Below are 15544 nucleotides of genomic sequence, written 5' to 3'. Positions count from 1 at the left end.
TGGAAAGTCTGGCACAAATTAACAGGCATGTTCCTTGGGTCAAAAGGAGTCCGAAATGTCCTATGACGTTTTGGTGTAAAGCGCTCCGTTGCGACGTTATAGGCTCTCAAAAGTAGGCCAAAAAACAAGGAGATCTTGCAGAATTATAGCACTAGTATTGTGGTTTTGACCCAATTGTTTTCGATTATTGCACATAAGGCAATGATCGAAATAAGTTCAAACCTAATGGAAGACCGTGAACGTGTTAAAAGGCCAAAAGCGTTAATCCCTTTGTTTTTATTAATGATTGTAATTAAAGGTAAGGAAAGTAGCTCAGATATCGGTTACTTGTTTGTTCAGATGTACTGGTAAATGACCAGTCTTTTATTCTTTATTTCAATTAGACGCATTACTTTTACAATAATTCGAATAAACCCCTTAAATTTTACCATAATTCGAATGAACCCCTTAAATTTTACAATAATTCGAATGAACCCCTTAAATTTTACAATAATTCGAATGAACCCCTTAAATTTTACAATAAATCGAATCGATTCCATTAATTTTACCATCATTTGAATCGAACCCATTACTTTTACAATAATTCGAATCGAACCCCATTACTTTTACATAATTCGAATGAAACCCAATTACATTGTTCTACAAAAATTGTTCAAAATGGGCACCATCAACGTTTAAGCAAAGTTGCGCGCGTCGTTTGAAAGATTCACGAACACGTTCGAAGACCCCTGGCGTGTTACGGATGCTATCACATCCATCAATTATCCTTTGTCGTAAGTCTTCGACATCGCGAACTTCACTTAGGTATACCAAGTCCTTGAGATGGCCCCAAAGAAAAAATTGCATGGGTTGAGTTGGGGAGATCTTGCTGGCCACGCAACAGTCAGTGGCGCCGCCAGAGGTAATCGCGGTAAGCGACTGCTTACTTCAAATTTTGAAGGGGGCCTAATTTTGGAGGAAGGGCCTCAGTAGTAACAATATGTCGGAGCTGGCCCAGTGGCGTGGGCTGGCTGGGGAAATTGGCGTGAACCGGCGTGAGGAATTGGCGTGAACTGATAGGGGAGAATTGGGCGTGAAATGTCGCGATGTTGGAGTTGGCGTGAACTGAAAGGGGAAATTGGCGTGTAATCTTATGAAGACGTGTAAACTCATGTCGAACACTTGAGATAGGGTTATCTATTCCCGTTGGCGTGTCTTATCTTAATTTTTGAAGAAAATAATAAATGCATGACATCACTGATAAGGGATCCACTTTTGAATTATGGCAGTTAAAACCCATGTCACGTGTTCAGGAAGTTAGGCATAAAACTAGATGTCATATTATTAATGAAGTAGGCGGGAAGTATGAAAGTAGACGGTAAAAAGAGAGTGCAGTTTTCGGATACGACTGTGTACCTGATTCCTCACAAGGACAGGAGAAACCATGAATTTCGCAACCTGCAATGTTTTAGAATGCAAATAACTCCGATATTAGAGATGAAAATTGAACGCATCGCTAAGCCTTGTCATAGGTTTGGGTTTTTAACGCCATGTTGACTTTCGACAACGTGGTGGGAGGGGAAATTATTTATGTTAGGCTTAAAGAAGCGTCATATCGTCTTTCGTCGACGTGTTTGAGGGTGCTATGGTAAATACCCGGGTTCAGAGCGTCATGGTAAATTTCCGCTACGCCGTTGATTGAGAAAATACACCCATCATATCTTGGGTGTTCGTCTCGCGATAAGATCCTATAAAAGACGCAATAGTTTAAAAGATAAGTCATTTTACGGCTCTTCAAGCTTTTCACCCCGGCTTACGATATCCACGTGTCATCACTTAGAAATGGACTTAGTTAAATTGTAAGTATACTCCTAACAATATAGTTAACCCTTGCATGTCCATTTGTATCCAGTATTAGAGTATTCGGCTAATTTTTACTCCATCAGGGATGAATCAAAAGCGTTCTCCGAAACTGACAATACGCCGGACACACCTTCCTGTCCTATCTGCTGTAGTGAGGATGGTAGAGTGAATTCACCCATTTCTTTAGAAGCCGCCGTTAGACGAAACAACTTAAGACGAATTGAAAATTTTGGTGCTATCGGATGGATAAAGATTACGGAAAATCCGAAAGTACTACAGATCCCGAAACGGGGGATTTACTAATAAACCCCTCACCGAATGAAGTCTATAATCTAGACGATGGTGAAGGTTATATATGGCATTACGTTAATGGCCCTAATATAAACTTTGGTTTGAAACACTTAGCGATGTACAGATTACTAACTTCTACAGTACAATTACCCGCAGGGTCATTAATTGACATGTTTGCTAGACAGTTTCCGTGTATCATAAATAAGAAGACCCATCAATTCAAATTGGAAGAATTTGCGGGGGATACTATCCTCGTATTTCCCGTACACCTCAAACCACACAAAATGTACGGAATGCCAAACCCAAATATTTGCCATTTAGGGAGTTGTCATCCCCGCAATGAGGAGGAATGCAAATTTCGCACCTTTTATTACGGTGGATACGAATTTCATTGTCCATACCAGTACTTAAGAGTTCTGAACTTAGCTCTTCATATGTGTATGTTTATGGTATATAAAACTAACAAAACCGTAAGGAAAAATTATAGGATGAAAACGACCTAGCTACGCATTATATATTCAAGGCCCTGCAGATTTGCAGGTTAGCCAAGTGTCTGTGTGATAACACTCACAGTTTAATGTTTTACGAAGTTCATTATCACATGAGATCCAATGACGCGAATAATTATTTCGCGAATAAGTATTTCGCAGACTTTCTTTAATTAATAAAACGTTTGTAAGTTCTACATTTTGTAGGCGAAGGATAATGTTAAATGCTAAACAATATTTGTAGAATCTCGAATAAAATTAAAATGTTTGAATGATATGGGCTTCTAATTATTTTACGTGGGTTTAATATAATTAATATTTTAAGTCCTGTTCAAATATTTCTTATTTCAGTTCAAACATTCACGATCTCCGTTCAAAGTTTCACTCTTTCTGTTCAAAGTTTCACTCTTTCTGTTTCACTCTTTCTGTTCAAAGTTTCACTCTTTCTGTTCAAAGTTTCACTCTTTCTGTTCAAAGTTTCACTCTTTCTGTTCAAATTTTCACTCTTTCTGTTCAAAGTTTCATGCTGAAACTTTTCAAACTTTTTTTTTTGTTGCAAGTTTATTTACTCTTTTTCTCAAGCTTTTCATGTTCCTGTCCTAATTTATATTATTTCGGCAATTTAATTACTTTTTCCGAAATTCTACATCGCTTTACTAATTTCTATGGTTTTGAAATCGAATTTCAAAGTTCCATAACCAAAATTCCCATGTAATATAAATGTGATGAATACGGAAAACGAATTTTCAAGGTGAAAGATACAATTTAAATAATTTAATGTATATTTTTTTAGTTTCAATAATGTATAGTTTTAAGTTTAAATAATTTTATGTTCAAGTAGAAAAAATGTATAGTTTTAAGTTTTGTTTTTACCCTCCCCCGCAAATGAGTTTTAAGCCTAAACTTTAAGGTTTCTCATTCTCAATAAATTTTTTTTAAATACCAATTCTCTCTTTCACTTACTTCATACAACCATATACAACTTAGGCAACATTAATTCATTCTAGGAGGGAGGGCAGACTCTCAGCGCGAGGACCTGCCGCGCATGCGCGTGTGTAGGAAAATTTCCCGCGCAAGTGTGTAGATTTGAACAAGAAAAACACACACACATTTAAATTTCAAAAAACTTTAATGAAAATCTCTTGTACATAAATTCCGATATCATTTTATCATTGAAATTCTTATCTTTTACAAATTTCAAGCAAATATCATACATTTTAATACCTCTACATCTATACAGTGAAAAATAAATACAGTACCCGCCACATGTCCGACTGGTATTTCCTTGAAATTGTTTTGAATTAAAAGTTACGGTAACACTATTTCTTTCTACGAAATCGTTGAATTGAAACATGTCCGGTGGGTTTCCAAAACTATCAAAAAACTCGGTATTTTTGTTACTAGAAAAGTAGATAACAGTCCAATGTTCTCCGTTGGTATCCGACATTCCCGTATTCACGATATATAGGGAAGGAAAAGATTTCACAGTTTTAGGTAACATATCCGCGGCGAAAACACCGCGAAAAAGATCCTTGGTGAATTTATCCCTTTCCATAATTCTAGTTATTTGTATAGTGTCCATAATCTTCTAGTTGTAATCGTATATGACAGTTCTATTCTTATCAATCTCAACCAAATTCTGAAACTCAGAGTAATATAAAACTGTGATAGTCTGGGGCAAGTCTTTGGCGAATTTTAATTCCAAACGTAGACTACCATTCCTTATCAACTGAAATTGAGAGGTCGAACTATTTAGGTCGGGGCTTAAATCAAAAGCGAATATGCAATTCCCATTGGGGAATTCCTCTCGTGAAATAAAGTTCCCCTCGTCCAATAACCATTGAGAGGTTTGGGTAAAGAGATTGGTATAAGATCTCATATACTGACCACCTGAAAAGTTTGGGGTAAGGGGTTTATGCGGAACACTCGCTCCATCGAGGTACAGCGCAATATGATTTAAATCAAATGGTTGAAAATTGAAAGGAGACTTTCCGTAATCAACCAAATACGCATTTTGATCTACAAGAGCGAAAAGGACTCTTTTGGGTAGTTGACCCATGAATAAATTATCTCTAACGCATATTTTGTACCACTGTTAATTGAGAAAGAGTTGCATTCCGTACGAATAATCGGGTATCTCATAGTTGCCAGTTCCAGACATTTAGCGTGGGCGATTAACACTTCCGATGGTAATTTTACTTTACGAACATACAAGGATGCTACTTCGTAAACCACTTTCCATTTAACTGCACCGGCTGCCTGCACGCAAAATTCGTTTGGACTTTTAACAAACCTGAATTTGAGATCCGTTAAATTTGGGAAGTATCGAGGTTGTTGACAAAGATCCAAGTGTACAGTTCCTACCATATCTATTGTCCCTTTTCTAGCGAAAGCCGCTCTTGTTTTAAACCCTTCGTTATCGTCCAACACGTCAAATTTACCAGCAGTGTCCTTGTAAAACATGGAACTGGTAAGAAAACTGGTTTTGGCAGGTCCTCCGAACGTCACCGCCGTTTGAAACATGGCCTTGTAAGGGTAGTTTTGCGGTGATGGTGTAACGGATCTCTCTTGAGCCGAAAGGTGTACTTCACTGAAAAGACTATGCAGGAAGTTATTTACCGGTCCAACTTTGTCCGCAGCTGCTGGGATTGTTTTTCCATCTGACGGATCGACAATCCTAACTTGAATATGTAGTAAAGTCTTGGACAAGTCCAAATACGCGTCGGAACTGCCAGCCACGGTAAACGTGATTGTCGAATTTTCGTTAATGTTAGAGATGGGACTGTATTCGACCCATTCTCCACTCAGAATGCTGGTATTGGTAAGGGGTACGTCGAAAAGTTCAACTTCGGAGCTGACCGACCCATGCGAATCGGGATGGATTCGCGTCATTATTATATTTTATGAAAAAATATCAGGTCGTTTAAAGGACGTTGCCTTCCTCTTTCTTGTCGAAACTGAACTGACGAGTGATCTAGACTTGCGTTTCCTTTTAATCCCATTTCCAGTCATTTTTCTTACTTCATCAGCCGCGCTTAAGGCAACGTCTTTAGCCGCGGCTTTACCGTGAGACTTGATCGATGTTTTAACGTTTATCCCGTTAGCCACGTCTGCCGCGACCTTTGCACCCGTGTTCAAAAACTTTTTTCCGAGGTATGAGGCACCCCTTTTGAGTAATGGCATAGCTCGACGGAAGGCGGAAAAGATAAAATTACCTAAACCATAGGCGTGTTGCACCGGATGTCCCCTGTACACTGCCAGCGAGTTACCAATCTGAGAATGAAAGTGCTTATGGTAATCAACTCCACTACCATGTCCGATCTGGTTTAAAAAGTGGTAATCGTAGTCCGATTGGTTGATGGACATATCTGATTTGGCGACTTTCCTCATCTAACACTTAAAGTGTAAATGATACGCGAGTCTGTTTTACCTTCTAATTTATAAGGGTGACCACATCCTACGAGGCCTAAAATGTAGCGTAACGTGGACTCGCCCTCTCGCGAAATCAATGGGGGTACCAAGTTCACTCATTATGTTAACTTCAATTGACTGGAAGGTATTGCAGGCGAGGGGGAGGTAGTGAGGTCTAGGAAAATCCCTGTCCACCGTTTCTCCATCATTACCCTGCACGCTAACGATTCTTAGTAGAGGTATGTGAGTAGTAGGGACTATACAGATATGCAAACATCCAAGATGGCCGCCACCCCAAGATGGCGGCCAGGCCCTCATCCACCAGACTCAAACCAAACTTCCAAACAAAGATTAAGCTAAACTCCTACCTGACCAACCCTACCTTCCAGCATGCTATGACTCTTTAGAGGGGTTTTACCCATTTTTTCCCCCAAAACAAGCTCGGCTTAACCCTCGGAGGCTGTAGTTTTTTTAATAAACCAGTCTAGTTATTTTGTAAGATTCTCGTTTGAATTTCCCGCCATAAACCTTTAAAGTATGTCTGAGAAACAAAGACAAATAATATATACAATAAAATAGAGAATAACAAGAATATAAATAGAGAATAACAAGAATATAAATATAAACAAAGATTAAATTAAAACTAGAAATATTTACCGCTACTTTTACCGCTAATGAAAACCACTCTTTAAATCGAAATTTTGAAGGTAATTGTTCTTATCTCTAGTGTAAAAAGCATCATGTTCAAAGTGACATTTTGATTTTCAAAACTTGATATTTTAGTCGAAATCTTAACTGAAAGCCGCTCTTTAAATCGTAATTAGCGCCGCGTTTTATTAACAATTTCACGACATCAACGCGGCATTCATTCTAGCGGGGCGTCGGCCACCAGCTTTTTTCAGGCACTCTGGTGGTACATGCCTCCATTGATTCAAGAAGATCTTGGGCATTTCGGCTCCGAATCGTATCCACGTTGATCGAGCGAACAGCTGTTAAGTTTGAGAAGGACATCGAAGTCAAGGTCTCACTGAAGAGAACGTGCTCCATCTGGTGCAGGGTACGCAGAACCTTATGCAGTGGCAGGGCTTGTTGGGTTGTACGGGCCATGTCCCATAAAATTCTTCGTTGACCCTTTACCTCCCGAAGGAAGTTACATCCGAGCCACTGTGGGGGGCCTGGTCTTCTTGTTCTGGTCTGGTTGTTTGAGCCAGAACTTCTCCTTCATTGCAGTGTCAGCCCGACCTTGCGAATGAAATCGAACCACAACCAAAAAGCTTTGCTCGTGCATTCTTATGGCTGAGCCGACTTCACACAAATTTTACACAACTTTCAAGAGACCAATGGAAAACACGTCAAATTAAGTCTTGCCGCGGAAGAAGTAGCAGGACTTAACTTAAACTCGATTTTCCTTCATTGCGATAGTCCGTTGTGTGGACACAAATGACACTGCAATGAAGGGCGATTCATGAACCTCCTCAACATCATCCGGGACCAAATTCTCCGGATTTCGGACGTAAATCTCCTGCATTTGGTCCCGAACCATGGCCGACGTTGAGTGGTGGGACGCAAAAAATGCGACTTCACACAAATTTACGCAACTTTTCGGGCAGCCAAATGTAGCAGAGTAGAGATTGTCCTGAAAAGCTACGTAAATCGAGTACATGAATCGAAATTGGTCCCTTTTCAGGCGATGCCCGAGAAGAGACAGCAAGAAAAATCGAAATTGGTCCCTTTTCCGTTGGAAAATTGAGTTTGGTCTTTACTCACCCAACAAAAGCGGCACGAGTTAAAGCAAGACATCTTTAGTTGGACTTTTAAGAGCATAGCTGAGCAACTGATAACTTTCTTCACGAAACACGGAGCTTATATACTAAATGATCGAGAGCAGATTTAATATTAAACAATTTCTCTAGATAAAAAAATTTATTTTTTTAAGGACCACACCCTATGGACCACACCCTGAAACGTACTATTAAAGCCGAACGTCTTATATAATAACCGCTTGAAAACAGGTTGAAACCGGCTCAATCTAACCAGGGCGTTGTCTTTTTTATTGGAATCGGGTAAGGTCAATTACCTAACTACGTAGATTTTTCAAGGGTAACGACTTTAAAAGTTTAAGAATTTTTAAAGTTTTTTTGATGAAGATAAACGGCGTGTATTTTAAGATCGTCCATAGCTCAGTGGTTAAAGGCAGGGTCTACTAATGTAATACCCAAAAAGGTGGCGAGTTCAAATCCCGGCCAGTCTACCGAGCTATGGACGATCTTTTTATGTATAAAATAAGGTTTGTTTAAGAAGTTGGGGTTAGTTGATAAACAGGCGTTAGTCATGAATGACGACTTTTTTTTAACTTTAGCGTCTAATACGTGTCTAGATATATACCCAAACAATACCCAATAAAGTTTTAAAAATTATTTGCATCAACCTTTGAACTTGACTAGTGATTTTGAAGTCGGGTTGGCAGAAATCATATTTCCAAATCATTGGGTGAATATAAGCGAAGAGTTTAACAAGTTTGAAATTCAGGTTGTAAGTGACCCAAACCGTGACAACTATGCAGCTGTTAGAGAGCCTGTTGAATATCAAAAAATAAAGATACCTGTCAATCGTTATACCAAGACCAAAGAGTACGAACTGCCCCAAAATTTTGTCGAGCTGTTAAATGATGATGTAAACAGTCATCCGTATTTAAAAGGCAAATTATCTTTTAAATTAGTGAATAAATATAAAGACGGGGCCCTAGGAAAACAGTTAGATACAAACTTTCCCGTTTACCTGCAAGTTTTAGAAGAGGAAAACATACGGTTCAAAATACCAGCTGATTCCCCCTTGACCACATTATTTGAATTTAAAGAGAATAATTACGAAGATGTTCCCTATATATCCAAATATCCTGTATCAAAGCATGCTAAAAATATAAGTTTAAATTACACTAATAATTACGTGGAAATCGAAATTGATAATGTTGGAGATAGTTTTAAAAAAAAATTTGATTACAAGTACATTCCTAAGGCCGCCATTAAACGTAAAACAAGCCATGAGGTTCCGCCAATAAGAAAAAACCTCAACCAGAATATAAACCTGTACCGCCATCTATACCTATTTTACCGCGAACTACGCCTTTTCTTCCGATACCTATTGCTACGACTGAACCCGTAGTATTTGTACAACCACAGCCATCCAAAATAACCCCTCCCCCCGCCACCACCACCCAAAATAACGCTTCCGAAACAAACCTCTCCAAAGCCTTATTATCCAACATATACAGGGCCTGACCCCTCTAAAACGCCAGCTTCAGGTAAACAGTTACCTCCAAATTCGACTAAACCGATACCTCCAAGTTCAAATAAACCGATACCTCCAAGTTCAAATAAACCGATACCTCCAAGTTCGGATAAACTAATACCTCCGAGCTCAACTAATTCAGCCGCTACTACAACGATTAATTCAGCATCTACCACAACAACTAAACCAACATCTACTACAACAACAACAACTAGGCCAACCCCGTCTACTTCAGATCCCTTAAAGATTCTGACTACAGAGCCACCAAAGGCTGAATTACCAAAGTCAAAGCCGGAGCCAACGAAGTCCGAACTACCAAAACCAAAGGCTGAATTACCGAAGTCAAAGCCGGAGCCAGATCCCCTGAAACATCCGGATCCCCCCAAAATTCCAGCTCCGGACCCATATAAGCCTGATCTATCAAAACAAGAGGCCCCGAAACCCTCTACCTTCGAGCCACTGACGCCGACCCCCTCGCCAACGGAGGTTGAGGAAATATATATATTTCCAGACCCCCCAAAACCTGACTTACCGAAACCCGACTCACCGAAACCCGACTCACCGAAACCCGACTTACCGAACCCCGACTTACCGAACCCCGACCTATCGAAACCCGACCTATCCAAGCCTGATCTCTCAAAATCTCCAGACTCTACAACATCCTCTACTTTTGAGCTACCCGTATTACCGACCCCCTCCCCACCACCGGTTGATGAAAAACCCTTGTTTCCGCAGCCGGTTGATCCGCCAAAGAAAAAACCCGAGCCAATTATCTCTGAAAAGCCTAAGCAAATTAACCCCGAAGATTATGATAACTATAAGATATTGTTCTTACCGCAAACTTTTAGAGCCAGTAAAACGCCAGAGAAAAACGCCGAAGGGCTTTATAGAGCCGTAACGCGTACTTTAGAAAAATTAGTATTTAAAAAAATTGAAGTAACATATCACACTATAGATAATCGGGGTGATGCTATCATGTATAATTTTAAAACACCGGAATGGGTGGAAATTAAATTTTCTCCCCAACTAGCTAAATTGCTCGATCTTGACCCCAATAAATACTACACAGGACGCAATCAATCTGGTCCTTTGAGGATGACGGTACAAGAATATACCATAAACGAAAACAATGCATATCTAGAATATCGAGTCAATAGAACCATAAAGCGCTATACCCCTTGGGAAGAACCGTGGCTTTATTTCTTTTTTAAAATGTCAGGCGAGTTTAGATCGACAGATGATTATAAGATTTATGAAGAAATTGCTGAAAACCTCCAAATAACTGCGCGCAATTTAGACCCTTTAAGATTGCAACAGGCCGAATTTAGCGTTATTAAACAAGGAGCGGAGCATTATTTTAGAGTCCATTGTCCAGCAAAAATTGAAATGCTCTTCCCAAAAGAATTGCGTGATATATTAAATTTAGAAGCTGAATACGTTGGTGGGACGTTTCTATCCACTAAACCTTTAGAGCGTAATTTTACGCATTTCAAAACAACTAATGACACATTTGTCAATTATCGCGTTCATGACTCGCTAATGTATCTATTTACTAAGACTAATTTTACAAAAATTAAAATACCCGCGGGCGAATATACCTGCGATTTGACGGCGACCGGGGCCGTAATTCCCTTCTCTTTACATTTAAAAATTATAAATCAGTTATTGGGTGTTCAAAAATATATGCCTCGCCAGTATTTTAAAATGTACATTCTCAAAACGGAAACGGAAAATAGATACTATGTTCGTCTCGAAATAGAGCCAGGTGTTCGCGTATCGGTAGCTGGTCCAATGGCCAAATTATTTAACATTCCCGAAGAGGGAGAATTTTTTAAACACAGTCACTCGGGAGTAGCTTTGGTAAATCCCCGATTAAGATCAATGACATTGACAGCTAATAATAATTTTTGGACTAGCGAATACGATGTGGATAGATTTCCAGAAGATCCCGACTATGCTGACCAACCGTATGTACCCGGGTCTCAAGGCAAACGAGTTGACAATTACGCATGCGAGATTCCTTCCGGGGTATATTATCATATTAGCGATGTTTTAAGTGCTATGAGCGAAGCCATGTCGCCGACGCATAGAAAAAGTCTAAAATTTACGCCGAATGTAGACGGAACCGTGACGGTTTCAAAATTAAACGATACGGTCTCAATTTTGTTTCCCAAAACAACACCCGGACGAGGATTGGGACGATTGCTGGGTTTTAGTAGTAATCAGTTGGATCGGTATATCAATAACTAGACTTCGGATTACCCCGCGGATATCATGAGAGGCGTCGATGCCATGTTTGTTTATACCAATATTATCCGTCAACAAGTAGTGGGTGGTGGTCAAGCCCCTCTGCTACGTTTCATAAAAATGCCGGCTTTTTCGCTGCTAGACGAGGAGAACCAGGAAATATTTAATAATATCGACTTTTATCCAATTTCAACCAGCGATATACAAGAAATTGAAATTGAATTGAAATCCGATTACGGGGAAAATATCCCGTTTAATTTAGGCAAAGTATATATTAAACTGTTTTTTAGGCGTCGACGTCAATAGAACTTGAGCAATGGTACCTAATAGATACACTCTGTATTTCCAAAGAGGATCGTCCCTTCCGGCTTTACACGCAAACGTTTTCCAATCTGGGGGTCGTTTTAGTGTTGGCGGTATTTTCAATTCTTTATTGCGCAAAATTACACCCTTTATTAGGCCGGCCATTAGTACTTTAGCGTCCGAAGCTGTTGGGTTAACGAGTAGAGTAATTAGCGATGCACAAAACCCCGGAATATCACCTCGAGAATCGATTAAAAGAAATGTCAAGCAATCTATAAATTCCCTACTACATAAAGGCGTGGACCGGTTCGTCAACACTCAAAGCGGGACGGGCCGAAAACGAAAGAGGACTGCTAAAACAAGCCGGAGCAAACGTGTTAAGCGACGCACTAAACGCGATTTTCTAGACTAAACATGTCGACCTACGAAAGTGTTCTTTCCGACTTTGAAGTATTTGAAAAGCCAGTGGTGAATAATAATATTGTTGGGACTAAAACGACTGCTCATTATCCAATTGCTCCCCTAACTAATGCTAAATATATAGAATTTATCATTCCTCCCTCTAACAATTATCATGATTTGACTAAAACTCTTCTGAGATTAAAATTTCGCGTTTTACACGAGGACGGCACAGCCGTTCCAGATGCGGAAAAAAAGTCTCGGTAACAAATTTAATAATTGCCTCGCTATTTTGTCAAGTAGAATTATTTCTTAATGGCGTCGCTGTCCAGCAACCTAATAATATGTACCCATACATGGCCTATTTTAAAATACTTTTAAATTATGGACAAACGGCAGCCAATTCCTGGTTAACTTCTATGTTATATTATTTGGATACCATTATCGATCCGGCGGTGGCTTTAGAAGACGCCAATATTAACAAAGAAGATAATGGTATTGGTCGTCGCGCTAAACGCGTGGCAAAATCAAAGACGTGCGATGTAATTGGCGAATTATTTCTGGATATGTTCAAAACGCCCAAATTCTTACTAGATAATATCGAGGTGCGAATTAGACTTCATCGAAGCTCCACGGATTTCGCTATTATTCACAATGAAACGGGCAAAAAGTATAAGATTGATTTAACGGAATGCACCTTGTTTACGCGCGAAATTGAGGTTAATCCCGAACTGCAACTAGCTCACGCCCAGATGTTAAACTCGGGAATAAACGCTCGCTACGAAGTAAACTCTATTGTTATGAAAAATTTCTTAATAACTACCGGAACGCAAGATTTTATTAGGGACAGCTTGTTTACGGGGCAATTACCCTCGCGAACTGTCGTGGCTTTCGTTACTAATAAAAAATTTGTAGGGGAAGCAACTTCTAACCCCCTGGATCTCCAACATTTCAAACTCGATTTCATGCAATTCTCTTTAAATTCACAAAATTATCCCGATATCCCGTTTACGCCTAATTTTGACGACGACCAATACGTTAGATGTTACAATTCTTTATTCGAGGATCTCGAGATATTAGGTCTTGACCGAGGAAATATAATTTCTTACGATTTATATAAAAAAGGCTTTTTTGTCGTTGTTTTTGATTTGAGTAGAGAACATCTCGCTTCGTTAGGTCTAAATTCCATGCCCCAGACCGGTAACTTGCGATTATCGTTAAGATTTAGCTCTCCGCTAACCGAAAACGTCACGTGCATTGTCATGGCCGATTTTCCAAACAACCAATTAATTATATCTAAAAACAGAGAAATTATTTATAATCACCCCAACGTATAAAAGACTAAAACTTTATAAATACAATATCAGTCGCGAGCCAATATGCACCAAGTACACACCGTCACGCCAAAGCTTGACATTTGCGTCATTGAATCGATTGAACCTAAAATTTTAATTCAAAGATCGGATACGCGTACAAAAACTATATTAAAACCTAACGCCTGGTACGCTTTGTTTCGGTTTCAAAATGAACTCACGTCTTTTTTGACGGAAAAATACCTCGCTATCATATTTGGTTGCCCGTCAAAGAGCGCATCAAGTTGGAATGCTTCGTCAACTCGAAAGATGAACGTCTAATCGATCTTCGATACTATGAACGAGGCAGCGGCAGTCGTTATTTCCTCAACTTTAGCACCAGCGAAGGATTCAGCCTAAACAAAACAGGATGGCAGACATTGATCGATTTAAAGCCGTTGATTGACGAGGATCTCAAGGCTAAAGGGATAGCTGTCTCTCGTATACGTGAATTAATTTTAAACGAGCTCACTACCACTTTGTTTGACGTCACTTCCACTTGCGCCATGTCGAGTGTCGAAAACAAATATGCCACTCTCAAAGCTGCTCGGAATTTGACACAAATTTCAGTGATCGAGTCGAGCGTAATTTGCACGAAGCGCTGCCTCAACTGGATCGTGAGAAAATTTTGCATCAATTTGAGACCGACCATGGATGGATCGAAGATCAAGAGGATATTTACGCTTATTTTGTCAACAGTTTTGCCGATTTAAAGAATGCCTTGATTTATGGCTATTAAAATAAATGTACTGATATATCGTATTTGTTTAACTGATATTGTTTTTATAAAATACCTCTGCGTGTATTAAATAAAGTTGTTTATTGGGAAACTATTTAGTCGTTATTTATACTTGTTAAGACATGGACGCTAAAATTAGAAAAATTTATTACGACGTGGCAAATCCAGCCGCTTATGGGTCGCTAGCCAGGTTACAAAAGGCCTTACCGCACGTGCCAAAAGCAAAATTAATCGCCTTTCTCGAGAAACAACCCGCCTACACGAAACACCGATTTCGACGTTTCCGATTCAAAACCAACCAGGTGTACGCCTCGACTATCGATGACGTTTTTCAAGCTGATTTGTTGGATCTACCAAAATTAAAACGTTTTAATAAAAATGTTCGCTATGTTTTGTGCGTCATTGACGTCTTAAGCCGCTACGGATGGACAGTACCTCTTAGAAACAAAACATCTGGCGAGGTTATCGAAGCTTTTAAAAAAATATTTCGAGAGAGGATCCCTTTAAAAATATACACCGACTACGGTGGAGAATTTAGTTCGCGCAACTTTTATTCCTTCTTGAAACGGCACAATGTGCAAATACATTTTGCCCGGAGTCAGCATAAGGCCAGTCTAGCGGAACGCTTTATTAGAACAATTAAGGAACAAATTGCCAGGGTTATTAAGGCTACAGGGAATAAAAATTACGTTAAATATTTACCTTTAATTACTCAAGCCTATAATGAACGGGTTCATTCAACTACTGGAATTGCACCGGCTCATGTTAATATAGATAACGAATCAATCATTTGGAATAAACTGTACGGAAAATCAAACGGCATTAATCGATACGCACCGAGGCTTAAAGTTGGGGATCACGTGCGTCTCTCTATAGCTAGTCGGGTATTTAGAAAAACCAGCTCGGGAGGCACGTTTACTGACGAAATATTCCGCGTTGTTGACGTCATACCCAGGTCACCACCCGTCTATCGCGTAGCGGATTTAAAGGGGGAGCAAATTTTGGGTGTTTTCTACAGCGCCGAACTACAAAAAGTCTCGTTACCTTGAGACAGGCCTTGTCAAGAATAAATTATGAACACTTCGCAAATAAACGCTCTTTTAACTTGCGACAAAAGAACGCGACCCTACTATTTATTGTGCTTCCCTGTAGATAAACTCCCAGCACATCCTAAAAGGCCCAAA

At 39.6% G+C, this 15544-nt stretch overlaps 2 long non-coding RNA genes across 2 annotated transcripts in view; one reads left to right on the top strand and one right to left on the bottom strand.

The window, feature by feature from the left end:
* Nucleotides 1-15544, bottom strand: part of LOC149690982 (uncharacterized) — a 238163-nt gene that overhangs the window by 178175 nt on the left and 44444 nt on the right. The gene's annotated exons all lie outside the window — the stretch shown is intronic.
* Nucleotides 1547-2935, top strand: LOC149690986 (uncharacterized). Its single transcript, XR_016383580.1, has 2 exons — nucleotides 1547-1838; nucleotides 1926-2935. It is a non-coding gene; the product is annotated as an uncharacterized LOC149690986 (long non-coding RNA).

The sequence above is a fragment of the Phalangium opilio genome, unplaced genomic scaffold (assembly GCF_054372755.1).
Source record: "Phalangium opilio isolate 3A_F unplaced genomic scaffold, DU_Popi_V2 ptg000026l_1, whole genome shotgun sequence".
Classification (NCBI taxonomy): Eukaryota; Metazoa; Arthropoda; class Arachnida; order Opiliones; family Phalangiidae; genus Phalangium; species Phalangium opilio.
The sequence above is the reverse complement of the archived record's forward strand: the minus strand, read 5'-3'. Positions and strand labels throughout refer to the sequence as shown.